Source organism: Vespula vulgaris, chromosome 23, assembly GCF_905475345.1.
Source record: "Vespula vulgaris chromosome 23, iyVesVulg1.1, whole genome shotgun sequence".
Taxonomy (NCBI): domain Eukaryota; kingdom Metazoa; phylum Arthropoda; class Insecta; order Hymenoptera; family Vespidae; genus Vespula; species Vespula vulgaris.
This window is the reverse complement of record NC_066608.1, coordinates 2,051,828-2,074,456: the sequence shown is the minus strand read 5'-3', so window position 1 is coordinate 2,074,456 and position 22,629 is coordinate 2,051,828. Positions and strand designations below refer to the sequence as shown.

General features: G+C 34.1%; 1 protein-coding gene across 2 annotated transcripts in view; it reads right to left on the bottom strand.

Annotated features, from left to right (window-relative positions):
- LOC127071782 (cuticle protein 7-like) overlaps positions 1-13,308 on the bottom strand; it is a 35,502-nt gene extending 22,194 nt beyond the window's left edge. Inside the window, exon 1 of one of the 2 annotated variants that reach the window (XM_051011429.1) lies at positions 12,777-13,308. The gene's annotated coding sequence lies outside the window, so the exon portion shown is untranslated. The remainder of the gene's footprint in view (positions 1-12,776) is intronic. The other variant, XM_051011430.1, reaches the window with a different exon arrangement.
- Between the last annotated feature and the right edge of the window lie 9,321 nt (positions 13,309-22,629).

The window sequence follows — 22,629 nt, the reverse complement described above, 5'->3', positions numbered from 1 at the left end:
GAGCAACCCTACGAAAGCACCTGTCCATTCGAAGCTTCAGCCACGAACCAGAGCTACTCCATTCTGGATAATATTTCGAGAATGGTGCTTGAGAAGTACGTATATGCGAACTAGGAGAGAACGAAGGGTGGAAGGGAGGAAGGAAGGAAGGAAGGAAGGAAGGAAGGAAGGAAGGAAGGATAGGTAGTGTAAATAGGAAGGAAGCAAAGAAGGAAAGAAAAGTGTAGGAAAAGAAGGAATAAAACGTAGCTAGCTAGCTAGGTAGCTAGGTAGGTAGGTAGGCAGATAGATATATAGATAGATAGAAATAGAAGTGGATAGTGAAAGAGGAAGAGGGAATAGCTAGAGGGGTTCCTGGAGGACGAGCACTCGAAATCGAGTTTTCCGATGGCATTGCCACCGCAGAAACTGGCGTAACCTGGCAAAACCGAGGTCAAGATATAAAAGTCATTCTCTCCTTCTCTCTCTCTCTCTCTCTCTCTCTTTCTTTTTCTCGCTCGTTCGTCATCGAATTTCGATTTTTCCACGAAAAAATCTGCGGTAGAAAATGTAGTACGTTTGAATCAATAGTAACGAAAAGATTTTGGTACTAACGTAGGAAAGTTAGAAATGTATCAACTGGTACTCTCGTTATATAACCAAAAAGGCCGAACAAATCCATAGTTACTAGGCTTCAGGAAAAGAGGAAGTATCCGATAATCCGCATGAATAAGGGAAAGATGCGACTTCGAGTTGGACTATTGCTACTACCACCACCACCACTACCACCACCACTACTACTACTATACTCGACTACCAATCCTCGGTTTCCTCTGGATATCCAAAGGAAGAACGGAATCGAAAGCGAAGTCGAAAGCGAAGTGTGCTTCTCCCTGCTCTCGATAATATCCTTTCGACGGCCTGTTGACCCAACTTTGGAACCGAGTGTCGAGCTTTCCCGAGACGTTGCATTCTGTGAATCAAAATACAGGAATAGATAGATAGATAGTAGGAGAGATAAAGATAAAGATAGAGATAGAGAGAGAGGAGGGGAGAGGAATAGAAAAAGAGAAAATCCAAAAATACTGGAAAAGAATCTCTAGAATTTATACTATATTTGCTAACTCACGAAACGTTTAGTCTTTCTTTCTCTTCTCTTTCTCTCTTTTTCTGTTTGTCGTGTATGTTAAAGCTTCGATAACGCGTTCAACCGTTCACGAGAAATTTATTAGGATTTCTTTTTTCTTTCTTTCTTTCTTTTTTTTCTTTCTTGTTTTATACGTATATCCGATGAAAATTAAAGGAAAATAAAGAAGGAAAATGTCGAATAAAAATTCGGTATTCAATCTCTCTTATCCCCTTGTTCTCAGGAGTCGTGTATTTTTCTCGATAATCGTTGAAAATTTCCTTTCTCGCAGGAGCTTCAACATTTGCATGCGAAAACGCGTCAACGACGTTCCACAGGGCCGGTCTTATGGACTTTCCAAAGTCGAATCTTCAATCTTGTCCCAGGACGATGTTTGTCGGTATACTTTAAAGTCCGCGAAACTTTCGAAGCGATGACAACGGAAAGGTTTTAACTTTCCGACCGCGGAGTATGCAATAAAGGTAGCCACCAAAAGAAGAAAAAGAAGAAAACGAAGAGGAAGAAGAAAAAGATGATGAAGACGAAGACGAAGACGAAGAAGATGAAGATGAAGAGGAAGAGGAAGAGGAAGAGGTAGTAGAAGGAGATAAAAAAGAGGAAGAAAAAGAAGAAGAGGAAGACGAAGAAGAAGAAGAAGAAGAAGAAGAAGAAAAAGAAGAGTAACAGTAAAGAAGAAATAAGAAGACACTCAAGGAAATTGCACATTTTAAATCCGTATTTCTTGCTACTGCTATCCTTCTTTCTTGTTTTTTCACTCTTTTTTTTTTTGTGTTTGTTTCTTTCTTCCATTCTTTCTTGCTTTTCCTTTTTTTGGCGAGTCGCGAACCGCAACGATGTGTTCGCAAAAGAGAGCGATAAATTCGCATTAAGAACGTTAGAAAACAGGCGATACGAATTGAGCGGAGTTTCATCGAATAAAGTTGTATCAATATAAGTTCGATAAGAAATGCTTCGTAAAAGAAAGAAAGAGTTTAAGATGGCGTTAATCGATAAACTCGTTTGTCCTATTTCTCTTTAAAAGTTTCTCATCCTTTCTTCCTTCTTTTCTTTTCTTTTTTTTTTGTATTCATCAACATCGCTCAACGTTAACGTTTACGTTATGTATGTATCCGTATAACACGCATACATACATATCTATATATCGGATACCTTATAAATTATTCTAAACTTTGATATTAAACTTTGATTAGAGAAAATCATTAAACAATTTCGTTTGAAGTAGTATTTAGAACATCGTTTCGATTATCTCAGCGTAGGTAAAGTCGCAATTTTGACGTAGTTGGAGCATCCAAAGTGCATCGTATATAATGGAGATCGTCGAAAATTTTAATAAACCATTTAACTTATGCAAACCTTTGTTGTTCGAAAACAATGAAATGCAATCAGATATTAATTGGGAGATTTACTGGAGAGATATTAATCCTTTAGTTATTACGTTCCACTACTATAGTGATTTCCCTTCTGGGTTTACATTTGTTCGTCTATTTCTTTTCTTTTCTTCTTTTAATAACAAAGCGAATCTTCATTTGTTGTCTTACTTCGGATATCACTGATATCTTTGTTAAACGCGAGAGGAGTAAACATTTTCGCGTTTACGTTTTCAATATCGCATATACGAGGATGAATAAAAATATAAATTTAAATAATCGATGTTACCTTTGACTAACGCAGATACTGCATGATTAAACGTATGATCGAACGAAAGAACATTTTCGATTCGATAATAATAAAAAATATACGTTTCGTTGTGCGGACAGTTCGATCGGTAATTAAACGATTAAAATCGTTCGTCGAAGCTTATTTCGAAAACAAAAAATAGAAAAGAAAGAAATGAGAAGAAGATTAAGAATGCAACGAAAGAGAGAAAGATAAACGTGGTTAAGAAGAAAAAAAAAAGAAAAGAAAAAAGAAAAAAGAAAGAGAGAGAGAGAGAGAGAGAGAGAGAGAGAGAAAAGAATACAAATGATAAAGAAAAATCGAATCGAAAGAATAGCTTGGAAATGATAAACTATCGTAGCTTTCCACGTCTTGTAAGAATGGTATTGTCACGATTTAAGTAGGGGGAAAGCGTAACATCGTATTTACGCTTCTACCGAGACAAAAGAGTAAAACCTTAGTGCCATTGTTAGGCGTCGTACTTGCTCGTCTCGTTACTTTCCTTTGAAAATGGAAGAAGAGAAAACTGTGGTAGACGATAACGTGGTAGCGACGCCAGGAACGGCCTTGGGCGTGTCCTTAATTCATCTTGATCACTTAACGCGCTTCGCTATATCTTTCTTTTTCTTTGTCCTTTCTTTCTTAGTGGATCCTTGTTTTATTTATTTTTTTCCTCCCTTTTCTTTTCTTTCTTTCTTTCTTTTCTTTTTTTTCTTCTTCTTTTCCCTTATCATTCTCTTTCTCTTTCTATCATTTCGTCTCTCTCTCTCTCTCTCTCTCTCTCTCTATCTTTCTCTTTCTCTTTTTCTTTCGTTCGCTTTCTTCTTCTTCTTCGTCTTCTTCTTCTTCTTCTACTACGGGCCATTTAACTCGGTTTCCCAGTTAATGCCGGATACACCAGCGTCGTGGCGCGTTCACTGTACCTCGTCGATACCAGGATACAAGGAACCGTTTTATCCCTTAATGGAGCAACATCGCTTTTTCTACGATCGAGAAGAGTAGACGAGCAAAGAGGAAGACGAGGACGAATGTACGTCGGGATTGCCGGAAGCCGAGATTAACGGCGACGTGACGAGAGCCGAAAAAAGATGCACCTTCCTTTCCGAATCGAATCGATCCTTTAGAACCTACGACAGAGAGAGAGAGAGAGAGAGAGAGAGAGAGAGAGAGCGAGAGAGAGAGAGAGGGCACGGTATGCCCTTTGTCGTAAAATTTTCGATCGTTGCGTATATACTTCTTTCAATTTCGATTCAATTCCATTCTATTGTATGTGAAATACGAAGAAATTGCTACGATCTATAAATTTTTTTCTTCTTTTCTTTTTTCTTTTTTTCATTTCCTTTTTCTTCTTTTTTTTTCTTTCGATTTTTTTCTTTTCCTCCTCCTCTCCCTCTCCTTGGACTCGATCGATCCAACGAGACAGAAGCGCGAAAAAAAATGTTATCTCGTTAAAGTTCTCAAACGAACATATTTTAACCGAAGCACACCACGTTCCCATTCAATTCTTTCTATTCTATGTGAAATATCTGAGATGAATGAATATGATTGAGAATTCTTCCTTTTTTTTTTTTCTTTTTTTTTAATTTTTTTCTCCTCTTCCTTTTTTCCTTTTTCTTCGTTCGAACGAATTCAATGGTAGAAATATGAAAAATCTTTATCTCGTTAAGATTAACCGAGCGATATTTTTCGATCAAAACATGCATATAACGTACTTTGTATTTCAATCTCTATCCAATTATTTCCATTGTTACGGGAGATACGAAGAAATTGATATGATTTGCAAATGTTCTTTTTGTTTCTCCGTTTCTCTTTTTCTTTTTCTTTTACGTATTCGATCATATGCAATGTGACGGAAAGGACGAAGAAAAAAAAAAAGAAAATACAAAATAAAAAAACTTGATCTAGTTGAAGCTTAACCGAACATATTTCGACTCAAATACATGCATAACTCAGTTATTTCAATCACGATCTAATTCTTAACGTATGACATCGATGTGATCTCAAATATCTTTTTGCCCGACCGATTGAAATGACAAAAGTTTTATTTCGTTTAATAATAAACCCAACTAAAATTAATATTTCCATTAAAACATGCATAATGCAGATATTCTTATTTCTATCGAATCAATTCTATAGTAGCTATGATATACAAAGATAAAGAATTCTTCTTTTTTTTCTTTAATTAGATCAATCAAATGATGGAAATAAAAACTTTGATCTGGTTATGCTTAACCGAACATATTTTGATTTAAATATATCATTAGTATGTATACATACAAACGCACATGTGTGCATATATATATATACATACGCACACGCGACACGCACACACGTATATATATATATATATTTTTGTCGTATCTATATACATAATGATAATTATTGTAAGCGTATTTATAACCTTCTCACGTGAAACGTCACATGGGAAATCTGGGTACACCGAAGCACACGTTGCACCATTATTAATTTATTTACTCGTACGTGAGCATTTCGCGCTGGCATAGTACTCACTCGGCCGATGTAACACCCTCTCCTCTCCACCCTTTCCGACGTTGGTGTGCCGCAGTTCCGCGGCAATATGTTTAATTTCCTACTGTTTTATGCTGGAACGGCTCTCGAGATACGGCATGAATATCGTCCCATTCGTTAATACGAGCGGCCTTTGTATAGCGGCTTTCCAAATAAAATATGCAAATTGTTAACGTCCGATAAAGTCCGCGTTTCCATGGCTACCTAATCTGAAGGGGGAGAAAAAACGGAAAACAAGAAGAAAAAAAAAGAAAGAGAAAAGATAAAAGGGAAATGTAAAAGTCAAGCTGTAGTGACTATTTACATTCTCGTTTCGTTTTTTCTTTTGTCTTGTTCCTTTTTTTTCTTTCTTTCTTTTTCTCCCTTTTTTTTTTTTTTTTTTAAGAAAGCTCGTTTAGTTTTCATGCTTTTCTTGATCAAAGAAAAAAAAAAAGAAAAGAAAATAATGCATACAAAAAAGGATATATGTATGTATGTATGTATGTATGTAGTTGAGCTTGCACTATAGCTATTAGGTCAAATTCATTTCTCTTTGCTTCTTTGATAGAACGAGAACTCTTTACGAGCACTAATTATTATTATCCATCGTTCCTCTTGTCTGTCCTCTGTTTCAGTAGTCTCGTCTTGGAAAAGGTACGAGGAAACTAAGTAATTTCGTCTCATCTTTCTTCGGATAACCTAAAGCTATCCCTCTTTTACTCGGCTTTTCTCTTTTCTCTTCTTTCTTCTTTCTTCTCTCTCTTTTCTCTCTCTCTCTCTTTCTTTCTCTCTCTTTCACGTTCGGTAGATCGGTCGGTCTAGTTTTCGTAGACGAAGAAGCCGAAAACGATTACGAGTTGGATCAGAGTTGGCTTTAATCGCTATTGCAAAAGGTGGAATAAATACTTAGCACAAAGGAATGAAGTAGTGTCGTTTCCTCTTTAAAGGGAGACAGAGAAAGGTTGAACCTTCTGTTACCAGAAGATAATAACTTTGAATCTCTATCTTTGCTTTTCGAAGGTACGTTCGCCGTTCTTCGGGGTAAGGTCAAAGTTTCTCAATAACTTTGTCCTCGGATCCAGTTACGAACAGGTATAAGAGAAAGAGAGAGAGAGAGAGAGAGAGAGAGAGAGAGAAATGAAAATAATACTTGCAAACAACCAAATAAAACGAGTTTGAAAATGTGTATCGGAAATTGTCGAAGCGTATCACGTAAATACCTATATGTACACGTTTTTATAAAGTCGTTTCCCCCTTTGACCCCTTCTTCTCCGTCACGCCTCAACAAACGGCTTCATCCAAAATTTTCTTCTCCTTTATCTCCGTTTTCTATTCGATCCAATATTTTTCACACTCGAAACGCGTCCTCCTATTTCGAGACGGAATCTAAGAAATAATGGCTCTTACGATCTTTTAATCTCACAGATCCCAATTGGAAATAGCTTTGCTCGTCTGTCCTTAGAATTTCAAGTATTTTCATCGTATATGATAGAATCATCGTTGGAACGTTATACCAGCTCAAGTTTTTTAAATTTCATAATTCGTATTATCTGGAATATTGATGATTATATACATATGTGTGATGAATGAAGATTTCAAGTATTTTCCATTGAATATCGTTTGATGGAATCATCCTTGGAACGTTATCATAGTTGAAGCTTTTCGGAATAGAGAACCAATTATATATTATCCAGAATACATACATACATACATACATACATACATATATGTGTGTGTGTGTGCATACAGACATATAAAACGCATAGAGGTTTATTATTTATATTGGAAATTTCAAGTATTTTCATAGAATATCTTTTGATAGAGTCATCGTTGGAACGTTATCATAGTTGGAGTATTTCAAAATTCAGAACCAACTATACATTATCAAGAATATATATATATATATATATATATATATACACATATATAATATATAAATAGATTTATTATTTGTATTGGAACATATCGATAGGGAATATTTCGTAAGAAACTCGTAAATATAAGCGAACGTGTTTGCGGAAGATCGAAGGTAATATCAGAGTAGAAAGGAGGATGCAAAGGACTTCTCTATGACAGGGATAACTCGGTCCTGTGGTCTGCTCCATTCTGTCTGCGGTTCCCTTAAACGACGTTCGCTTCTGACAGAGAAACCGGGAACAATACGATGGATGGACGATTCATCACTGTGACCTAACTTCCGTAACTAGATTAGCAATGGTCAAGACAACGGCCTTGGTCGTATCGATCGATCTATTTGTCGATCGATCGATCGTTCTATCATGACGATGTATGTATGTATGTATGTATGTATGTGTGTACATATATATACATACGTATATACCTGAATGATATTATATTTTCTTTTTTGTACGATCGAATTGTTAAACGATTAATAATTGCGAGAGACATCGAAGCTGAAGCATTTATTAATTATATCGATCTCCTTGTTTTTCTTCTCATTATTTTCTTTTTCTATTGTCTTTCATTCTGTTTTATATTTTCATTTTCTCTCTCTCTCTCTCTCTCTCGATATCGAGCACGAGAAAAAAACTCAAAAGGAAAAAAAAGAAAGGAAAAGGCGAAAATAATTTACTTACTTAGAGATACGTAAATAAAAGTGAATTCATTGGTGCGCTCACTCACAAAATGGGAATAAAATTTTATCAGACGTTAAAAGGGATGCTTTTGAACGGACACACGGTATACGTTGCATTTGTTAAACAGAAAGAGTAGAAAGAGAGAAGGACGAACGCAAACAAGGAAAGAGAGTAACGTATGTATATACGTTTGGTAGGCGCTTAACGCTTTTCGATTTACGTTTAATGGAATTTGCCTGTCATTAAAAGGCATTTAATGAAATGTAACACTTTTCGAATTGTAGAGTTAACGGTCGTTAACGAAATAAAATATATTCGGGATGTAACGGCACGCATTTTGACGATTTCAATGTATATGTATGTAGGTGTGTAGGTACGTAGAGGTGATAACTACGAGTCGATGCGTCGCGTAACGTCGCGACGCCACGTTGGAACGTGGATGAAACGTATTTGTTGGTCCGAAACGAGAGACCCGATGCAAATTGCTTTGACGCGAATACGATTTATCTTTCTCTTCGCTAGTTTTTCAAGTACTTCTATATGTATGCATACAGTACACGTACACACACGCACACGTATACGCACACATAAATATATATGTAATTTAAAAGAGGTTGCACTTTGTTCGAAGGAAACGCTCATCGATCGGGTAAAACGTCTTTTAAGAAGTGAAAGGAGTAGGAGAAGCTTCCTACTAACTTTATCGAACGATTTGGAACGTTTCAAGAGTTTGGACAGTAGCCAATGTTAAGAGATAGAGATAGAGAGAGAGATAGAGAGAGAGAGAGAGAGAAAGGGAGAAATTAGTGGAAAATTTACGAGGTGTTAAGAGAATAAGATTTATGTTATTCGTTAAAGCCACCGTCGATACTTGGAAATCTTCATGGTAGCTTGGCTCCGAAAACGAGAATCAAATATCTCTACTCGATTTCAATTTCCCGATTTTCGTTATCCACGAATAGCGCCGGTTGATAATCCGAGCATTTTAGCGGCTTATACGAATCATCTCCTGTGGATTGCAGTTACGCTAGTTCAGTCTGTAGGTTATACGAAATCGGACATGCAATACATGTGCAAGCATACGTCTACCTCATAATGGGATCGCAATAACCTACAAGAGCACAGCCATTTTAGATAATTAATTAAAGTGATAGTCTAAGAGTGGTAGACTAAAGAGTCATTTCAATGAGTCTTTCTGTAATAAATGTGTAATGTATTATTATCGTTGCTTGATTTTCGAACAAGTTGAAAGAAGATAATTTATTCTTATAATGGATATATAAAATTTTTTCATAATTTTTTTTATTTATAATTTCGTGTTACTCCGATGTCATATCTCGTATTAGTTAATATACTTTTACTGTTTTAATAATTCGTTTTATCGATAGACGTTCGATTTTTTCTTTATATGTTGGATTTTTTTTTTTTTTTTAAATCATATATACTCTTTAGTATATGATATAATTGCAAGTAGTATACGTAATATTGTAAATTATAACTTTCGTTTATTACACGTGTGTAATTTTAGATACGACCAAAAATTGTGTTATATAGCTTTAACATTTCCAACGTAATTTATTTTTCTAATTTGTTCTCTCGGTCAAAGAAAAAATTCAGATCTGATTTTTTCCTTCTACTTTTGTTATCTCGCACGCATACGTACGTAGGTCTACGTATACTTGCACAAATATTAAATTATTCAATTTAACAAATGATCCGGAATATTTCTATGACTAAACGTACATAAATTAGATTTAAATTCTGATACGAAACTTAACTCTATGCACTATAATTTATTTTCCTAGTTTCCTAATTTGTTTTCGACCAACTTTCCTCCAAATATTTCTGTGACTGACTGTACATTTAGATTTTGACATGAAACTTTACCTTTTGCGCTATAATTTATTTTCCCAGTTTGTTCTCGGCCAACTCTGAACTCGTTCTTTTTGCATTTTGATATCTCGCGTGTATACAAGTGTATACGCATACGCACATACTTACAAAATAATTTTTAAATAAAAACTTTCTTTTTCTTTCCCTTTCCTTTTTATATCGAATCCGTTTATTCTATGAAGCGATCTTAAAGAAAAAAAAAAAAAAAAAAAAAAATATCCTATTAATTGAATTAATTATATAACCTAAACGAATTAACATTTAACAAAACAAATTTTAATAAAAGTACTCTCTTTTATATCGATTAAATAAAAAAAAAAAAAAAGATATCATTTTATCGCATAAGAGTTACGTGATAATGAAAAGAGTTCAAGATTATAGAAGATAATATTATAAATGAAACATTGATCGATACTTTTGAATATATTCAATTTGATTATTAAAAAGAAATGTTTAATTTCGAATGGTGAGGGATAAAATATCCATTTTGACATCGATTAGTTGAATTAGCGAGTTACGGAGAAGTGCAGACAGGCAGGATACGAGTCGATCGGTTGCGGTTTTTGTGGCCAGCCGGAAGAGCATCGATGTTTGCACCCTTTCCCTCTCACTCTTTCTCTTTCCCTCTCTCTCTCTCTCTCTCTTTCTCTCAGTCTTTCTCTTTCCCTCTCTCTCAGTCTTTCTCTTTCCCTCTCTCTCGTTTTCTCTTTCTCTTTCTCTTTCACTCTCCCTCTTACACCTCTTCGACCACGTTCTACCGCTCGATATGCAGTTTTGTACTCCGCGTCCCTCCAACCTCCATGGAAATTCCGCTAATGCATTATGAAAATTATGCAAATTATGGAGATGCGCCAGTGCTAAGCGGTTAAAGTAGGTAATATCTCGAGTATGGGATAACCGCACATTCCTGTGGTTATTTTCACTTACGTCACTTTTAATCACCATGCAAGTTTCTCTTCAGAGTCGGATATCTTTTATAGTGAAATGATGTATATGTATTATGAGAGATAGAGAGAGAGAGAGAGAGAGAGAGAGATAGAGAGAGAGATAGAGAGAGAGAGGGAGATCTTATATACATCTCTATTTTTTTTATATTTAATCATACATTATCTTCACGAAAATATCAGAGTTAATGCTTATTCGAGAAATTAATTAAAGTTTATCTATATGATTATAGATAACATAATATTATTGTATTGATATAAATTATGTATATAATTAATATTATAATTTAATCATTCTAATTTTATAATATCTATAATATATAATTCATATTTCTCGATATAGCTGTTATTATTGTATTAAAATAATTAACTTTCGAATAAAAGAATTTTTCGTTAGATACTTAAACAAAAATTAGGTTACATGCATGTATAGAGTTAATAACGACAAGTACGACGGTAGACTAATTGAAATAATGCATCGCGTTGTTATTCTTCGTTAGCTTCACGATGAGTTCCTATTTTAAGCTTGGAAAAGCAAGCATTAGTTTATTTGAAATCTCTGCTTAAGAGAGTTTACCGCGACGGGAACGTGTGATATGGTGATGGTGATGGTGGTAGTATTGGTGAGAGGGCTGGGGTGAAGAAAAAAAAAAGAAACGAAAAGGAGAAACAATGAAAGATAAAAAAATAAAAAATAAAAAGCAAGGAGAACAGGACGTCACGGATGCTAATGATACTTTAGCTCTTTGACAATAAATTTATCATGATTTTGCTTACACGGTAACAACTTCTGTTCTCATCCATTTGTCAATTATAAAACATACAATGTGATGTATAAGAGAAGACGACGTTATACGTGTTATACATTTCAAAAGTTATTAATAAAATCGTTGATATTCGTATATTATTCATGTTCATTTTTTTTCTTTTTTTTTTCGAAAGAGAAACGTTCTTCTGTCGGTCAAAGAAAAATCCTTTTTATATATAAACAGATACGCATGCGTACATGCATGGATATATGCATGCATGCATGCATGCATGTATATATGTATGTATGTGTGTACATTCGCTATTTCGATGAATATGTATTTACGAGAAGGAGCAGCGATAACGTGTCGATCGACTTTGAATCACCGCGAATGATTGATTTGTATAATAGATGTTGGAAAGGCTGTGAACGGTGATGGATGTTAAAGGTATATGAGATGATGGTAAGAGGAAATATCGAGGTAGATGCATCGACGAAAGAAAGAGAGAGGAAGATTAGAAACTGAGAACGAGCGAAAGAATGAAAGAGAAAGAGAAAGAGAAAGAGAGAGAATAAAATGAGATGGATTTCTATTCTCTGTCAGAGAGCAAAGTAAATCCAAATTAGTGGATATGTGAGATTTTCTGAGTAAAGAGAGAGAGAGAGGGAGAGAGGGAGAGTTTGAAATATGAATAGTCCTGAAGTGACTCGACGTGTAGGTACTATGCTACTACTAGTACTATTACTATTATTCCTACTACTACTACTGCTTACTACTACTCCACTCAATGAAATTCAAAAGGTCCTTTTTGCGATGTTCTCTTAATATATATATATATATATATACATACATACATACATATATACATAGATATATATATATATATATATATATATATATGTGTGTATATATATATATATAAAAGAAATAAAAAATACATGAAAAAAAGAAAGAAGATACGAAACGTCTCGTTACTTTTTACGTTCAACGCTAGATACGCAAGTATATACCCACTTCTCTTACGACTAATATCAGTCAAACGGAATGAGGAACGACGTGTGTTCCGTTGTGGTGAGTCGAATGTGTAAACCTGGAAGATCTGAAAAACTCTCGAGTGAAGCTTTTAAAAATTTTTAAATTTCCGACTTTCCAAGCGAATATATGTACGTAAAAACTTTCTCCCTCTATCTCCATCTATTTGTATCTCTTCTTTTAATATCTTTTCTCTCATTCTTTTTTCTCGATTTTCATGCTGTTACCGCCACAAACCATCACACAACCGTCGTAACGAAGATTCTTTTACCTTCCACTTTCGTATCAGCGAAATTAAAATAAATAAGAGGACAAGGTTAGATCCTCTTACGTTGTATTCCGGTATCTCTCCTCAACGAAGGAGAAAGAACGAACTGCGTTCCTTATCGGCGATCCGACCCACGAAAAGACCTTTATCTTCTTACTCGTTATCTCTCTCTCTCTCTCTCCCTCTCTCTCCCTCTCTCTCTCTCTATCCTTCTCTCTATCTCTGTCTTCTTGGAGCTCGAAGGCGAATTCAGGTCGTCTTCAACGAGCTGGAACCCGATTCGAAATGCCTGATATTCGCTTGCCCTCCGAGGCGGTTCCGTATCCGGTAAATCTCCGCGAGCGTAGAATCGGCCGTAATGAATTCCTGAATAGGCGGAATATATACGCGGAAGTAAGTCCAATTCACGTGTACGTGGCACGGTACGACTGCCTGACCTAGCCCGACGACTGCTTGCCGTTCTCTCGTTGCCTCGGATATTAGAGAACCAGAATACACATACTCTCTCTCTCTCTCCCTCTCTCTCTCTCTCTATCTATCTATCTCACTCTTACTCCTTCCTTCTCTGTCTGTATGTGTTGACAGTCTCAATAAATACGAGTCGAGACGTGTGACGTCGACGACGATGACATTCGATTCATCGCTTCGTACTCGTACGTATGCTAAGTTTCGTCTTACTGCAAATCTTTGCGAAATGTTTTTCGAGTAAATCTTTTTTTCTTTTTCTTTCTTTCTTTCTTTATTTTTTTCATTTTATTTTTTTATTCTTTTTTCTTTCATCTCTCTCTCTCTCTTTATTTTTTCGTTTCTCCGTATTATTCGACGAGTAAGTAATAAGCCTAGTTATGAATTAATTTTTGCTCGTGAACGTTTGCAATATATTTTTGTTTGTTTTTTCACTTAACGAGGAGTTACTACTTAACAAATTAATAAGTATTTTACGGATTCTTTTGTAGATCGAAAGATATTCGTGAAAAGTGTATAATAAATATTTCATTGCGGTTATTAATGAAGATTGATATCGTTAACGCGATACGAGTTCAATATTTCTGAATAGAAATAATATATATATAATATATATATATATATATGTACACGTCGAAAACCACTCAACGTGATATATATGTCTTTTCTATACGGTAGATAACGTTATAATCTAACAATGAGCTTAATCCGATACTCTTTAAAACAATTGCACCCAACGAGAATGAATACCGGCGAATAATTGCTATAATTGGAAAATGAATTCGTATTCCTTTCAATGTTTCCGATCGATAAGTGACGACGTCAATTTTTCCTTTCTCTTTATTCCATTGCTTTTGTTCTTTGACGTTTCTATTCCTCTTCTCTTTCTTCTTTCACTATTAATAGCATAAAGTATATATATATATATATACGCACACACACACACGCACATATACATATAGTTGAGATTTTTAATAAAAATCATATATTAAGCATGGCAAAAATCGTCAAGCGAATTAAAAAATTCCAATGTAATATTAAAAATCAATAATTTCCTCTTTCCCTTTTTTTTTTCTACATATTACACAAACTTAAAAGTTTAAACTCAAAATAATATACATATCTCTCGAGAAAGGGTAATCGATTTAAAAAAAATCACTTAAGAAGTTTTTAAGTCGTCTACGGTTTTATAATTTTTTAATCCTTCCTCTATATTCCAAAAATTATTTCGAAGATCGATCTTACGCTCTTCAAAAATATTGAATAAGTGAACGCTTTAAAAACTTCTTATCGATGAACCTGTACGTAAAAGAACGGAAGAGGAAACGATTAACACGATCCTGTTAGAATTCACAGAAGACGTGATCTCAGAGCGTAGCTATCGACAAAGGAAAGACGGGCGTTAATTCTCCCTTACGACGATTTTCCACTTTTCTGCCCTTCGAAACATTCTCTTTTGTACGACAGAGAAAAAAGAAACGGTGGAAGGGAGCTCTGTACGTCTCGATAACTCTTTCGATCTTTAACGAGAGTAATCTCGAAGAAAAAAAGAATGGGAAACAGCCCCTTGAGTTCTTTCTATTGATCGAGTCTTTGCCAATCTTTTCCTCGATTCTTTTCTACGATAAACGAAATTAGATAGACTAAAATTAGATTTTTCTTTCTTCTAAATAAAACGTAAAAAAATTTAACTTATCGTACCAAGCGATTTTAATAAACATTTCTTTCGTTACTTTTTAGTTTCTTTTTTCTCGTTATTGATAAATAAATTATCTTGTTGAAATGCTAATCGTGATTTCTATATTATTGAAAATGTATTATTTCTTTAATAATCGTACATAGGATAATAGATTTCTTTCTTAAATTATTTATAAAATATTCTTGATATTAGGGATTTGTAATGTATGCAATAAAATATATTTAATGGATTAAACTTATAAAATTTCTGGTATGGAAAAGATAATTTTTTTTTTTAGGATTATTAAAGCAAGGTTTTGTTTTTAAATTATTAAAAAAAGATTTTTAGACTCAGGAATTCGTCATTTCGAAACGGTAAAAAATTTAATTACGAAAAAAATTTCACTCTCCCCTTCCAGAAAATTAATATCTTTTTTGAAACGATCAAACGAAGGATAAATTTCTTGTTTGAAATAATTTCAGGAAAAAATTTGCTTAAATAGCTTCATTTCCATAATAAAACGTGAAATATTTTTACGATAAAAATAGAAGATATTACAACATTATTAAAAGCGCGACGATTTTGCGCGTCCTTAGATAGTTTAACGCGTTCGTATTCCCGGAGGGTGGTACGTTAAGTCGTTCTTAACGGTTCTGCTGAAACAGCTTTTTTTTTTTCACTTTTATAAATTTTCCAAGGAGCTCCTTGGTGACTGCGTTGGTGACTTTAACGGCTTTGTCGATGCGAAAAGGTTCCGTACTATGTACGTACTTACACATAGTCGTCTACGTGAAAAATTACAGTTTACTTCTCGTAGAGTTATATCAGTTCTACTGTACCATCGACGAAGATCGAAGTCGAACGAAGAAAATTCTTTGAAAATTATTAGACTATAATAAAATCGTTTGTACGATTTCTTCTGCTAAATAACAAAACAAAAAAAAAAAGAAAAGAAAGAAAGAAAGAAAGAAAGAAAAAAATAAAGAAAAAAAAATAAAAGAAAAAGATATAAGTTTCATAGTCGTTCTGGCTTGTATAAAACGATTAGTAGTCCTTATTCACATTGAAGTTACGTTAAAACGATGTCGATAAAAGAAACAAGTGGAAGAGAACTCGAAGAGAAAAGACTTCGTCGGGATCTTCCGATAAATCGAATCTTTTTTCTTTGAGATGATGAGGGTCGTTAAAGTCGATAAAAATCTTCCTCGATCTGGTGACAACTAAAGCTCTCCTCTTTTCTTTCATCTTACCTTATTCGTTCTCGCGTCGATGTTAACATTCTTTTCCGAGCGACCATTTTTTTTCTTTTCTTTTCTACCTCCTTTTTCTTTTTTCTTTTTATACTCGATGAATTAATAATCGTAGTATAAATCTTGATACTCGTATTACAAATAGCTCTGAGGTTATAATCTTAATTTATCTTATTAGCCTTATCGTCGTTTCGTCTAATTATTTTCCTCTAATTTTTAATCAATTTTCTTCGAAGCAAAATAATTTTATTCTAAGATATTGATTTACATTTTTTTTTCTAGAAGAAGAAAAATATGAAACTGTCGATTACTGATTATATTGCGTTATTCGTACGAAGATATAATATATAAGGACACATTGAATTGACACTTATCGATCGGTTTGTTAAATAAAAATATCAACGTCCAATGTACATATATATATATATATATACATAAAAAGAAATGTCGTTTATAAAACACACAGTCATAGAGAATATCCGAATATAATCATAGATATTGAAGTTTGTAGCTCGCGAATCTTTCCACGCGATGAAGCGTTTCAGTAAGATAAAATTGCAGAATGTTGCAGTTAAAATAAACGAACTCGTTTATATTTGTTTTGATAATCGGAAAATTTTTCTATGCATGGAACACCGAACTCGCTTCCTAATAATTTCGTTCTTTTTTCTTTTCTTTTATTTTTCTTTTATTAACGTTAAAATATCAGGACGAAGTAAGTAAATGTCGCGTGAAAAAAAAGGAAGGAAAAGAGAGAAAGAGAGAGAAAGAGAGAAAAAAAGAAGGAAGGTGTGCGTAGTTATGACGCGACTGAACGGCCACGTCGTCGTAGAATTTTGCTCCGTGTAACGACATCCGTCGTATAATATTACCTAACGAGATTTATATAACCGTTCTCGCGCCATACGAGGACATTTTTGAGCCACGTCGGCTTCAGCTTTAGGAACGATATGCCTGTGAACTTTTATGAAAAATTATACGTCGGATATGAAATCTATGATGGAAGGAACGAACGTGTTCCAATTTATTTTTCGTTTTTCTTATAAAAGTACTTATGCTAAGGTTAATATATCCGTTTATTTAAGTCACGTAGAAAATTTTTACTATCTTGTATCTACGAATAAACACTTGTTCTTTTTTTTCTTTTTCTTTCTTCGTCAAAAATTTCGATACATTGCCAAAGGGCAATCACTATATGCGCATAGATTTACTTTTGATTTGTATTTATTATATATTTTTATTACGTATTTTTATCCGAATAAGTAACTAGTATTTTTGTATTTTTTTTTCTTTTATTTTCTTTTAAATAAACATTTCGACGTAGACCATTATAGCAGACGATTAAGTCGCGTTTTAATCGCGTCTGACATAAAATTTTTAGTAGGAAACATCTTTACTATAATACGATATCAGTAATCACTTTTGACATTTTATATTAAAATATAAATAAACTTTGAATTTTTGTTTTGTTAAAAATTTCGATATTGCTTATTAATTAATTCGGTACTACGATATGCATTTTTATATATTGTTATACCAGAGTTGCGTTTTCAATATTATATTATTGGATTGACCGATAAATAAGTAATATCGGAATTTTCAATCAATAAAATATACTTCATAGTCGAATTTTTCAAATCCAATACATCGGATTAGTTAATACAAAAACTGAAATCTTTTAAAACCGATTATTGATCTATCGGAATGATATAACATAAATTGCAATTTCAAAAGTCGCGTATTAATCGTATTGAATAACGAGCATAATGAAATACGATAGTAATCATGAATCGATTCTAACGTAGCATTCTATGGGTGTTGGAAATGAACGTTAAACAACTTTGTCGCGCATACGTATTAAAATTTTATGCGTCCATAACGAACTCCCCCTCCTCCTCTTGTTTTCATAATTTTTTTCCTCCTTCTTTTTTCCTCTTTTTTTTCTTTTTTTTTTTTGTATTCCTTCCCGGATACGTCGATACTCCCCCGCTCGATAGAGGATAAAAATTTGAAATACAATCCGCGCGGCTTTATTTTACGATTCGTGCCGCGGCGGCTGTGGGCAACGTTCTCGCAACGTCGCTTCGACGTACGCGTGATTACGATAGAAACTTCGTAACGACGTTTCGTTCGTTCGAAAGATTTGCATAAAATGAGTTTGCATATAAATAATGTTACGCGTAAAAATATATTTTTTCGCCCGCGAAATGAGTTTTTTCTTCCTTTTCTTTTTTTTTTTTTTGTTTTTCTTTCGTTCCCACTAAGAGAGTCGTCTAAAAGGAGCAATGAGATATGATCAGAATGATAGGACGCGGATGACGCGAATAGTACGGTAAGGTGGATGAGAAATAAGGGTGAGTTTGATTGGTAGAGGGTTAAAGAATGAGAGAAAAGACGAACGCGACTCGACGATCTTTATTTTTTACTTTGAAAATTCATACCTTCCTTTTCCCTCTTAGTCTTACTTAGAAGAGCTACGACTAACTTAATTAAAAGCCGACCCACTGAAAATGGGAGAAAGTTCAGAGAATATCGAGTCCGCTTCGGATTTGTCCCCTTACTCTCTCACCGAGGTCCACTTTCTCACCCTCTTTTCGATCGTTAGTCGACATCGTAGTATAGACGGTCTAATTAGATGCAGGAAAAGACCGCGTTACGGCTTCGGCAAGTTCGGGTTTTCGTTCACGAAACTTTGTTGCCACGGAACACGTTGATTCGATTACTCGTTCGTTCTTTCGTTCATTCGTTCGTTCGTTCGTTCGTTCGTTCGTTCGTTCGTTCGTTCGTTCGTTGCGACGCTCAAGTCGACCAGAAAAAAAAGAAAGAAAAAGGGGGAAGAAGAAAAAAGAAAAAGGAATAGGAAGAAATTTTATTTCCATCGTCGGTGTTAGTGTGAGTGAGAAAAACTAGGCTAGGCACACTTTCGTTCCAGAAACGGAACGGCCGCGGTGCGGCGACAGGAAAACCCACTCGGCAAGTTCCGTGTCCCCACGAGATAAACGTAATTTGTGGCGTGGCTAACTATAGTATAACTATTACTTTTTTTGTATGTGTGTGTGTGTGTGTGTTCGTGTATTTGTGTATTTGTGATGCGTGTGATGCGTGAATGCGTGTACGCGTGCGCTCAAACTTTCTTTCTTTCTTTCTTTCTTTTCTTTTTTTTTATGTTTTTACTTTTTTCAATTTTTTTTCTCATTATTTGTTTGTTTATTTGTTTGTTCGTTTTTTTTATTTTTTACAAGTTTTATTCTTTTCTTTCTTCTCTGCCTTTTCTTTTTTGCTTCTTTATCTTTCTTTTCTTTTTCTTTCTTTCTTATGTTTTTTGATAATTCTATTTTTTATTAAGCTTTTTAACGAAACGATACTGATTGATTAGAATGACTGGAATGAATGAATGACTGACTGACTGACTCACTGACACGTAGCTCGTAAACTTTTCTCGACTTTTTCCTTAAAACGACGTTTCAGTTTCGCTTACGACGATGAATTTTCAACGAAGATTCCAGAAGAGACGTTTCATAGTTACACGAACATCGACGTCTGATCGACGCGTCTTGAAAGTCCTCTTCGACTTTGCTTTCTACTAGACCGGAAACGACGAAAGCTCGTCTTACCTTGACAACTTCCTCGTCGAAATTCAATCGAGATAAATCCTGGGAATTTCTGCTGTATTTGCTCGATTTATATCTAGACGGTTATGAAACTGTCTATTTTGACTTGTACGTACAAACACACGCAGACACGTGTATGCACGCGTGCACACATAGAAATTATATTTTATTCGTAATGTGTATGACGATATATAGTCTTTCTTATAATATCTACGATAATTATGATTAATACTAACGTGTATTAATGCAATATTATGATAATTTAAAATTAATATTAAAATATATTAATCAATCATAATAAATATTATAAGTTATTTTAGTTGTATATAATTGATATAATACAATTCATTATAAGTAGAATAAAAGAATATTATATATAAGTATTATAATAATATATATAATTATACTATACTAATATATGAAACATATAATCTATTCCAAACTCTCTTCCAAGACAGATAGCCAAGTATAGCAAAACTGATACCATAAGCAATCGATTTTATAAAAAATGTTAAACGTGTATCGTATTATTTAAGAAACCAATAACGCATCATCTTGATGTAATCTTCTCCATCTTACATTCTAACAAAATAAACGATCGTAATAATTACTAACAATAATTTAATAATACGACATAAAATAAACATAGTAAACATCTACTATATTATTATTCATGTTATTCATATCATTAAAAATACTTTGGTATAATATTCGCATAAATATCATACAATTAATTATTTCGTATATCGTTAATAATGAGATTATGTTATTTTTATGTGAAATATTTCACATAATCTTCATCTTCACTCTAGCTATTGGAAATTATAACGATCGGACCATTTCGAGAACAGCCAATGGACGGCAAGCGACAGGCGTTCTATTTCATTAGTAGTTCGTTAATTGTTAATGGATTATAATGTGGCTCTGGCCGTTTAAACACACTACACGTGTTTCCGTAACGCGTCTATGTATGTAGCTTACTCGTGCTTTCGGAAGCGTGCGCGCGCGCTCATTAATTGCGTCACGTTGCGGTAAACTGTTGGCCTCTACAAAAGTATTCGTCACCTTCCTCCTACATATGTACACTGGTTGTCACACCCATTCACAAACACACGTGCATATGCAAGTTGCACTCCTCCTATTTCTCCTCCTCCTTCTCCTCCTCTGTCTCCACCTCCTCGCATTTCGGCTGTGTACTGTGCATTTGCAATTCAATGTTAAAACTTTGCACGTTGCTAACATATTAGCACGCTTGCGAATTAAACCAATCACATGCTGATTAATTTTTTTTTTCGTTTCTTTTTTTTTTTGCTTTTTTGTTTTTAATAATATTTATTTTACAATATATACTTAATATATATATATATATATAGTATTAAATTATATATGTTGAGTATTAAATTAAAAAAAATATATATATATTTTAATTCTAACGTTAGAGATCGAAATAATTGTCGATTATTTCTAACACGTCGAATTTTTTGAAATACGGTATCTTCGAGTTATGACGATGAGTCAATCTTCCAAGAAATATTTTTAATATTCGATACTAATCGCAAATGAACTTTTCGTGGTCGGTAATCAATATGTGCATAAAACGATGTAACATTATTTACCCATAACATCGCAATCCTGTTTTTGCCATCGAACAAATTAAGAAAACATTGAAAATATTCGCTTCGTCGTCTGTTTGTATTCCTTCGTTTATTTTCGAAGGTACGAATAAACAGGGAACATGGCGAACGAACGACCCATTCGAAAATTAAGTTGTTTTACATGGACTTATCGTTCGCTTCTAGTTAGTATGTATATGTAAATTTACGAATTTATGACGATGGAATATAAACGGGTAGAGATTCTTAATAACCCTGGGAAATTTTCCAATATTTCATGTTCTATCATAAAATACATATTGAAGTAAATCGAAATGAATTATCGGACAAAAACAACTCCGAAGTCATGTCATATTCAATATTCTACGATTAATCAATATTATATCTCTTATACGCTTTTCTACAAATATTGAAAATAATTTTAATAAAAAGAACAATAAATTTCGATTTCTACCTAAGAATAATAATAATAATACAATAGTAATATCCTTCGAACTTACGTTTCTTACATCTTTAAATTAATATTTGCATATATACGCGATTACGTCGACCATGGAAATATTGGATAAACATTGAAAAATATCTACAAATTGAGAAAGAATAAAAGAATAAACGTTCCAAGTAAATTTTTTTTTTCGATGGAAACGTGAATTCGATCGTAGAATATCGATGTCCCTTTTCTTTCCATTCGACGTTACAACCCCTGCTATTCGATCCGAACCCCATTCCACTATTCTCATTCCACTTTCCATCCCTTTTCTTTCGAAGCCCATGTCATCCACGCGTTTCCAGCTCGTAAAATTCTCGTAGCTTGGGTCAACCGTTTTCGGTTCTTTGTTCGTGCGGTCGGTGGTATTGTTCGAGTGAACAATCGTCGCGTCCGGCTTAGGAGTTTGTCGACGATCATTCGAAAAGTAGGGAGATACGTGAGATAGATATTTAAGAGGTTATACATATATACGTACCTACTAACATACATATACACATACACATACAAGCACGCATTGCATATACGTACGTACACACATTCGTCTTATTTTATACGATATATAATACTCACGTACGAGTACTTATGAAGGACGTTAAAAAGAGGAACGCCATTTTGGAAGTTACGTGTAAGATGTTCCCTTAAAGGATCTCTCGTAGAGAATAACGATCTTTCTCCTTCGTCGACAACGCTTTGTTTCCAAACACGCTTGGTACCTTCTTGTGTTTTCTCTTCCATCTTCCGTTAACGTC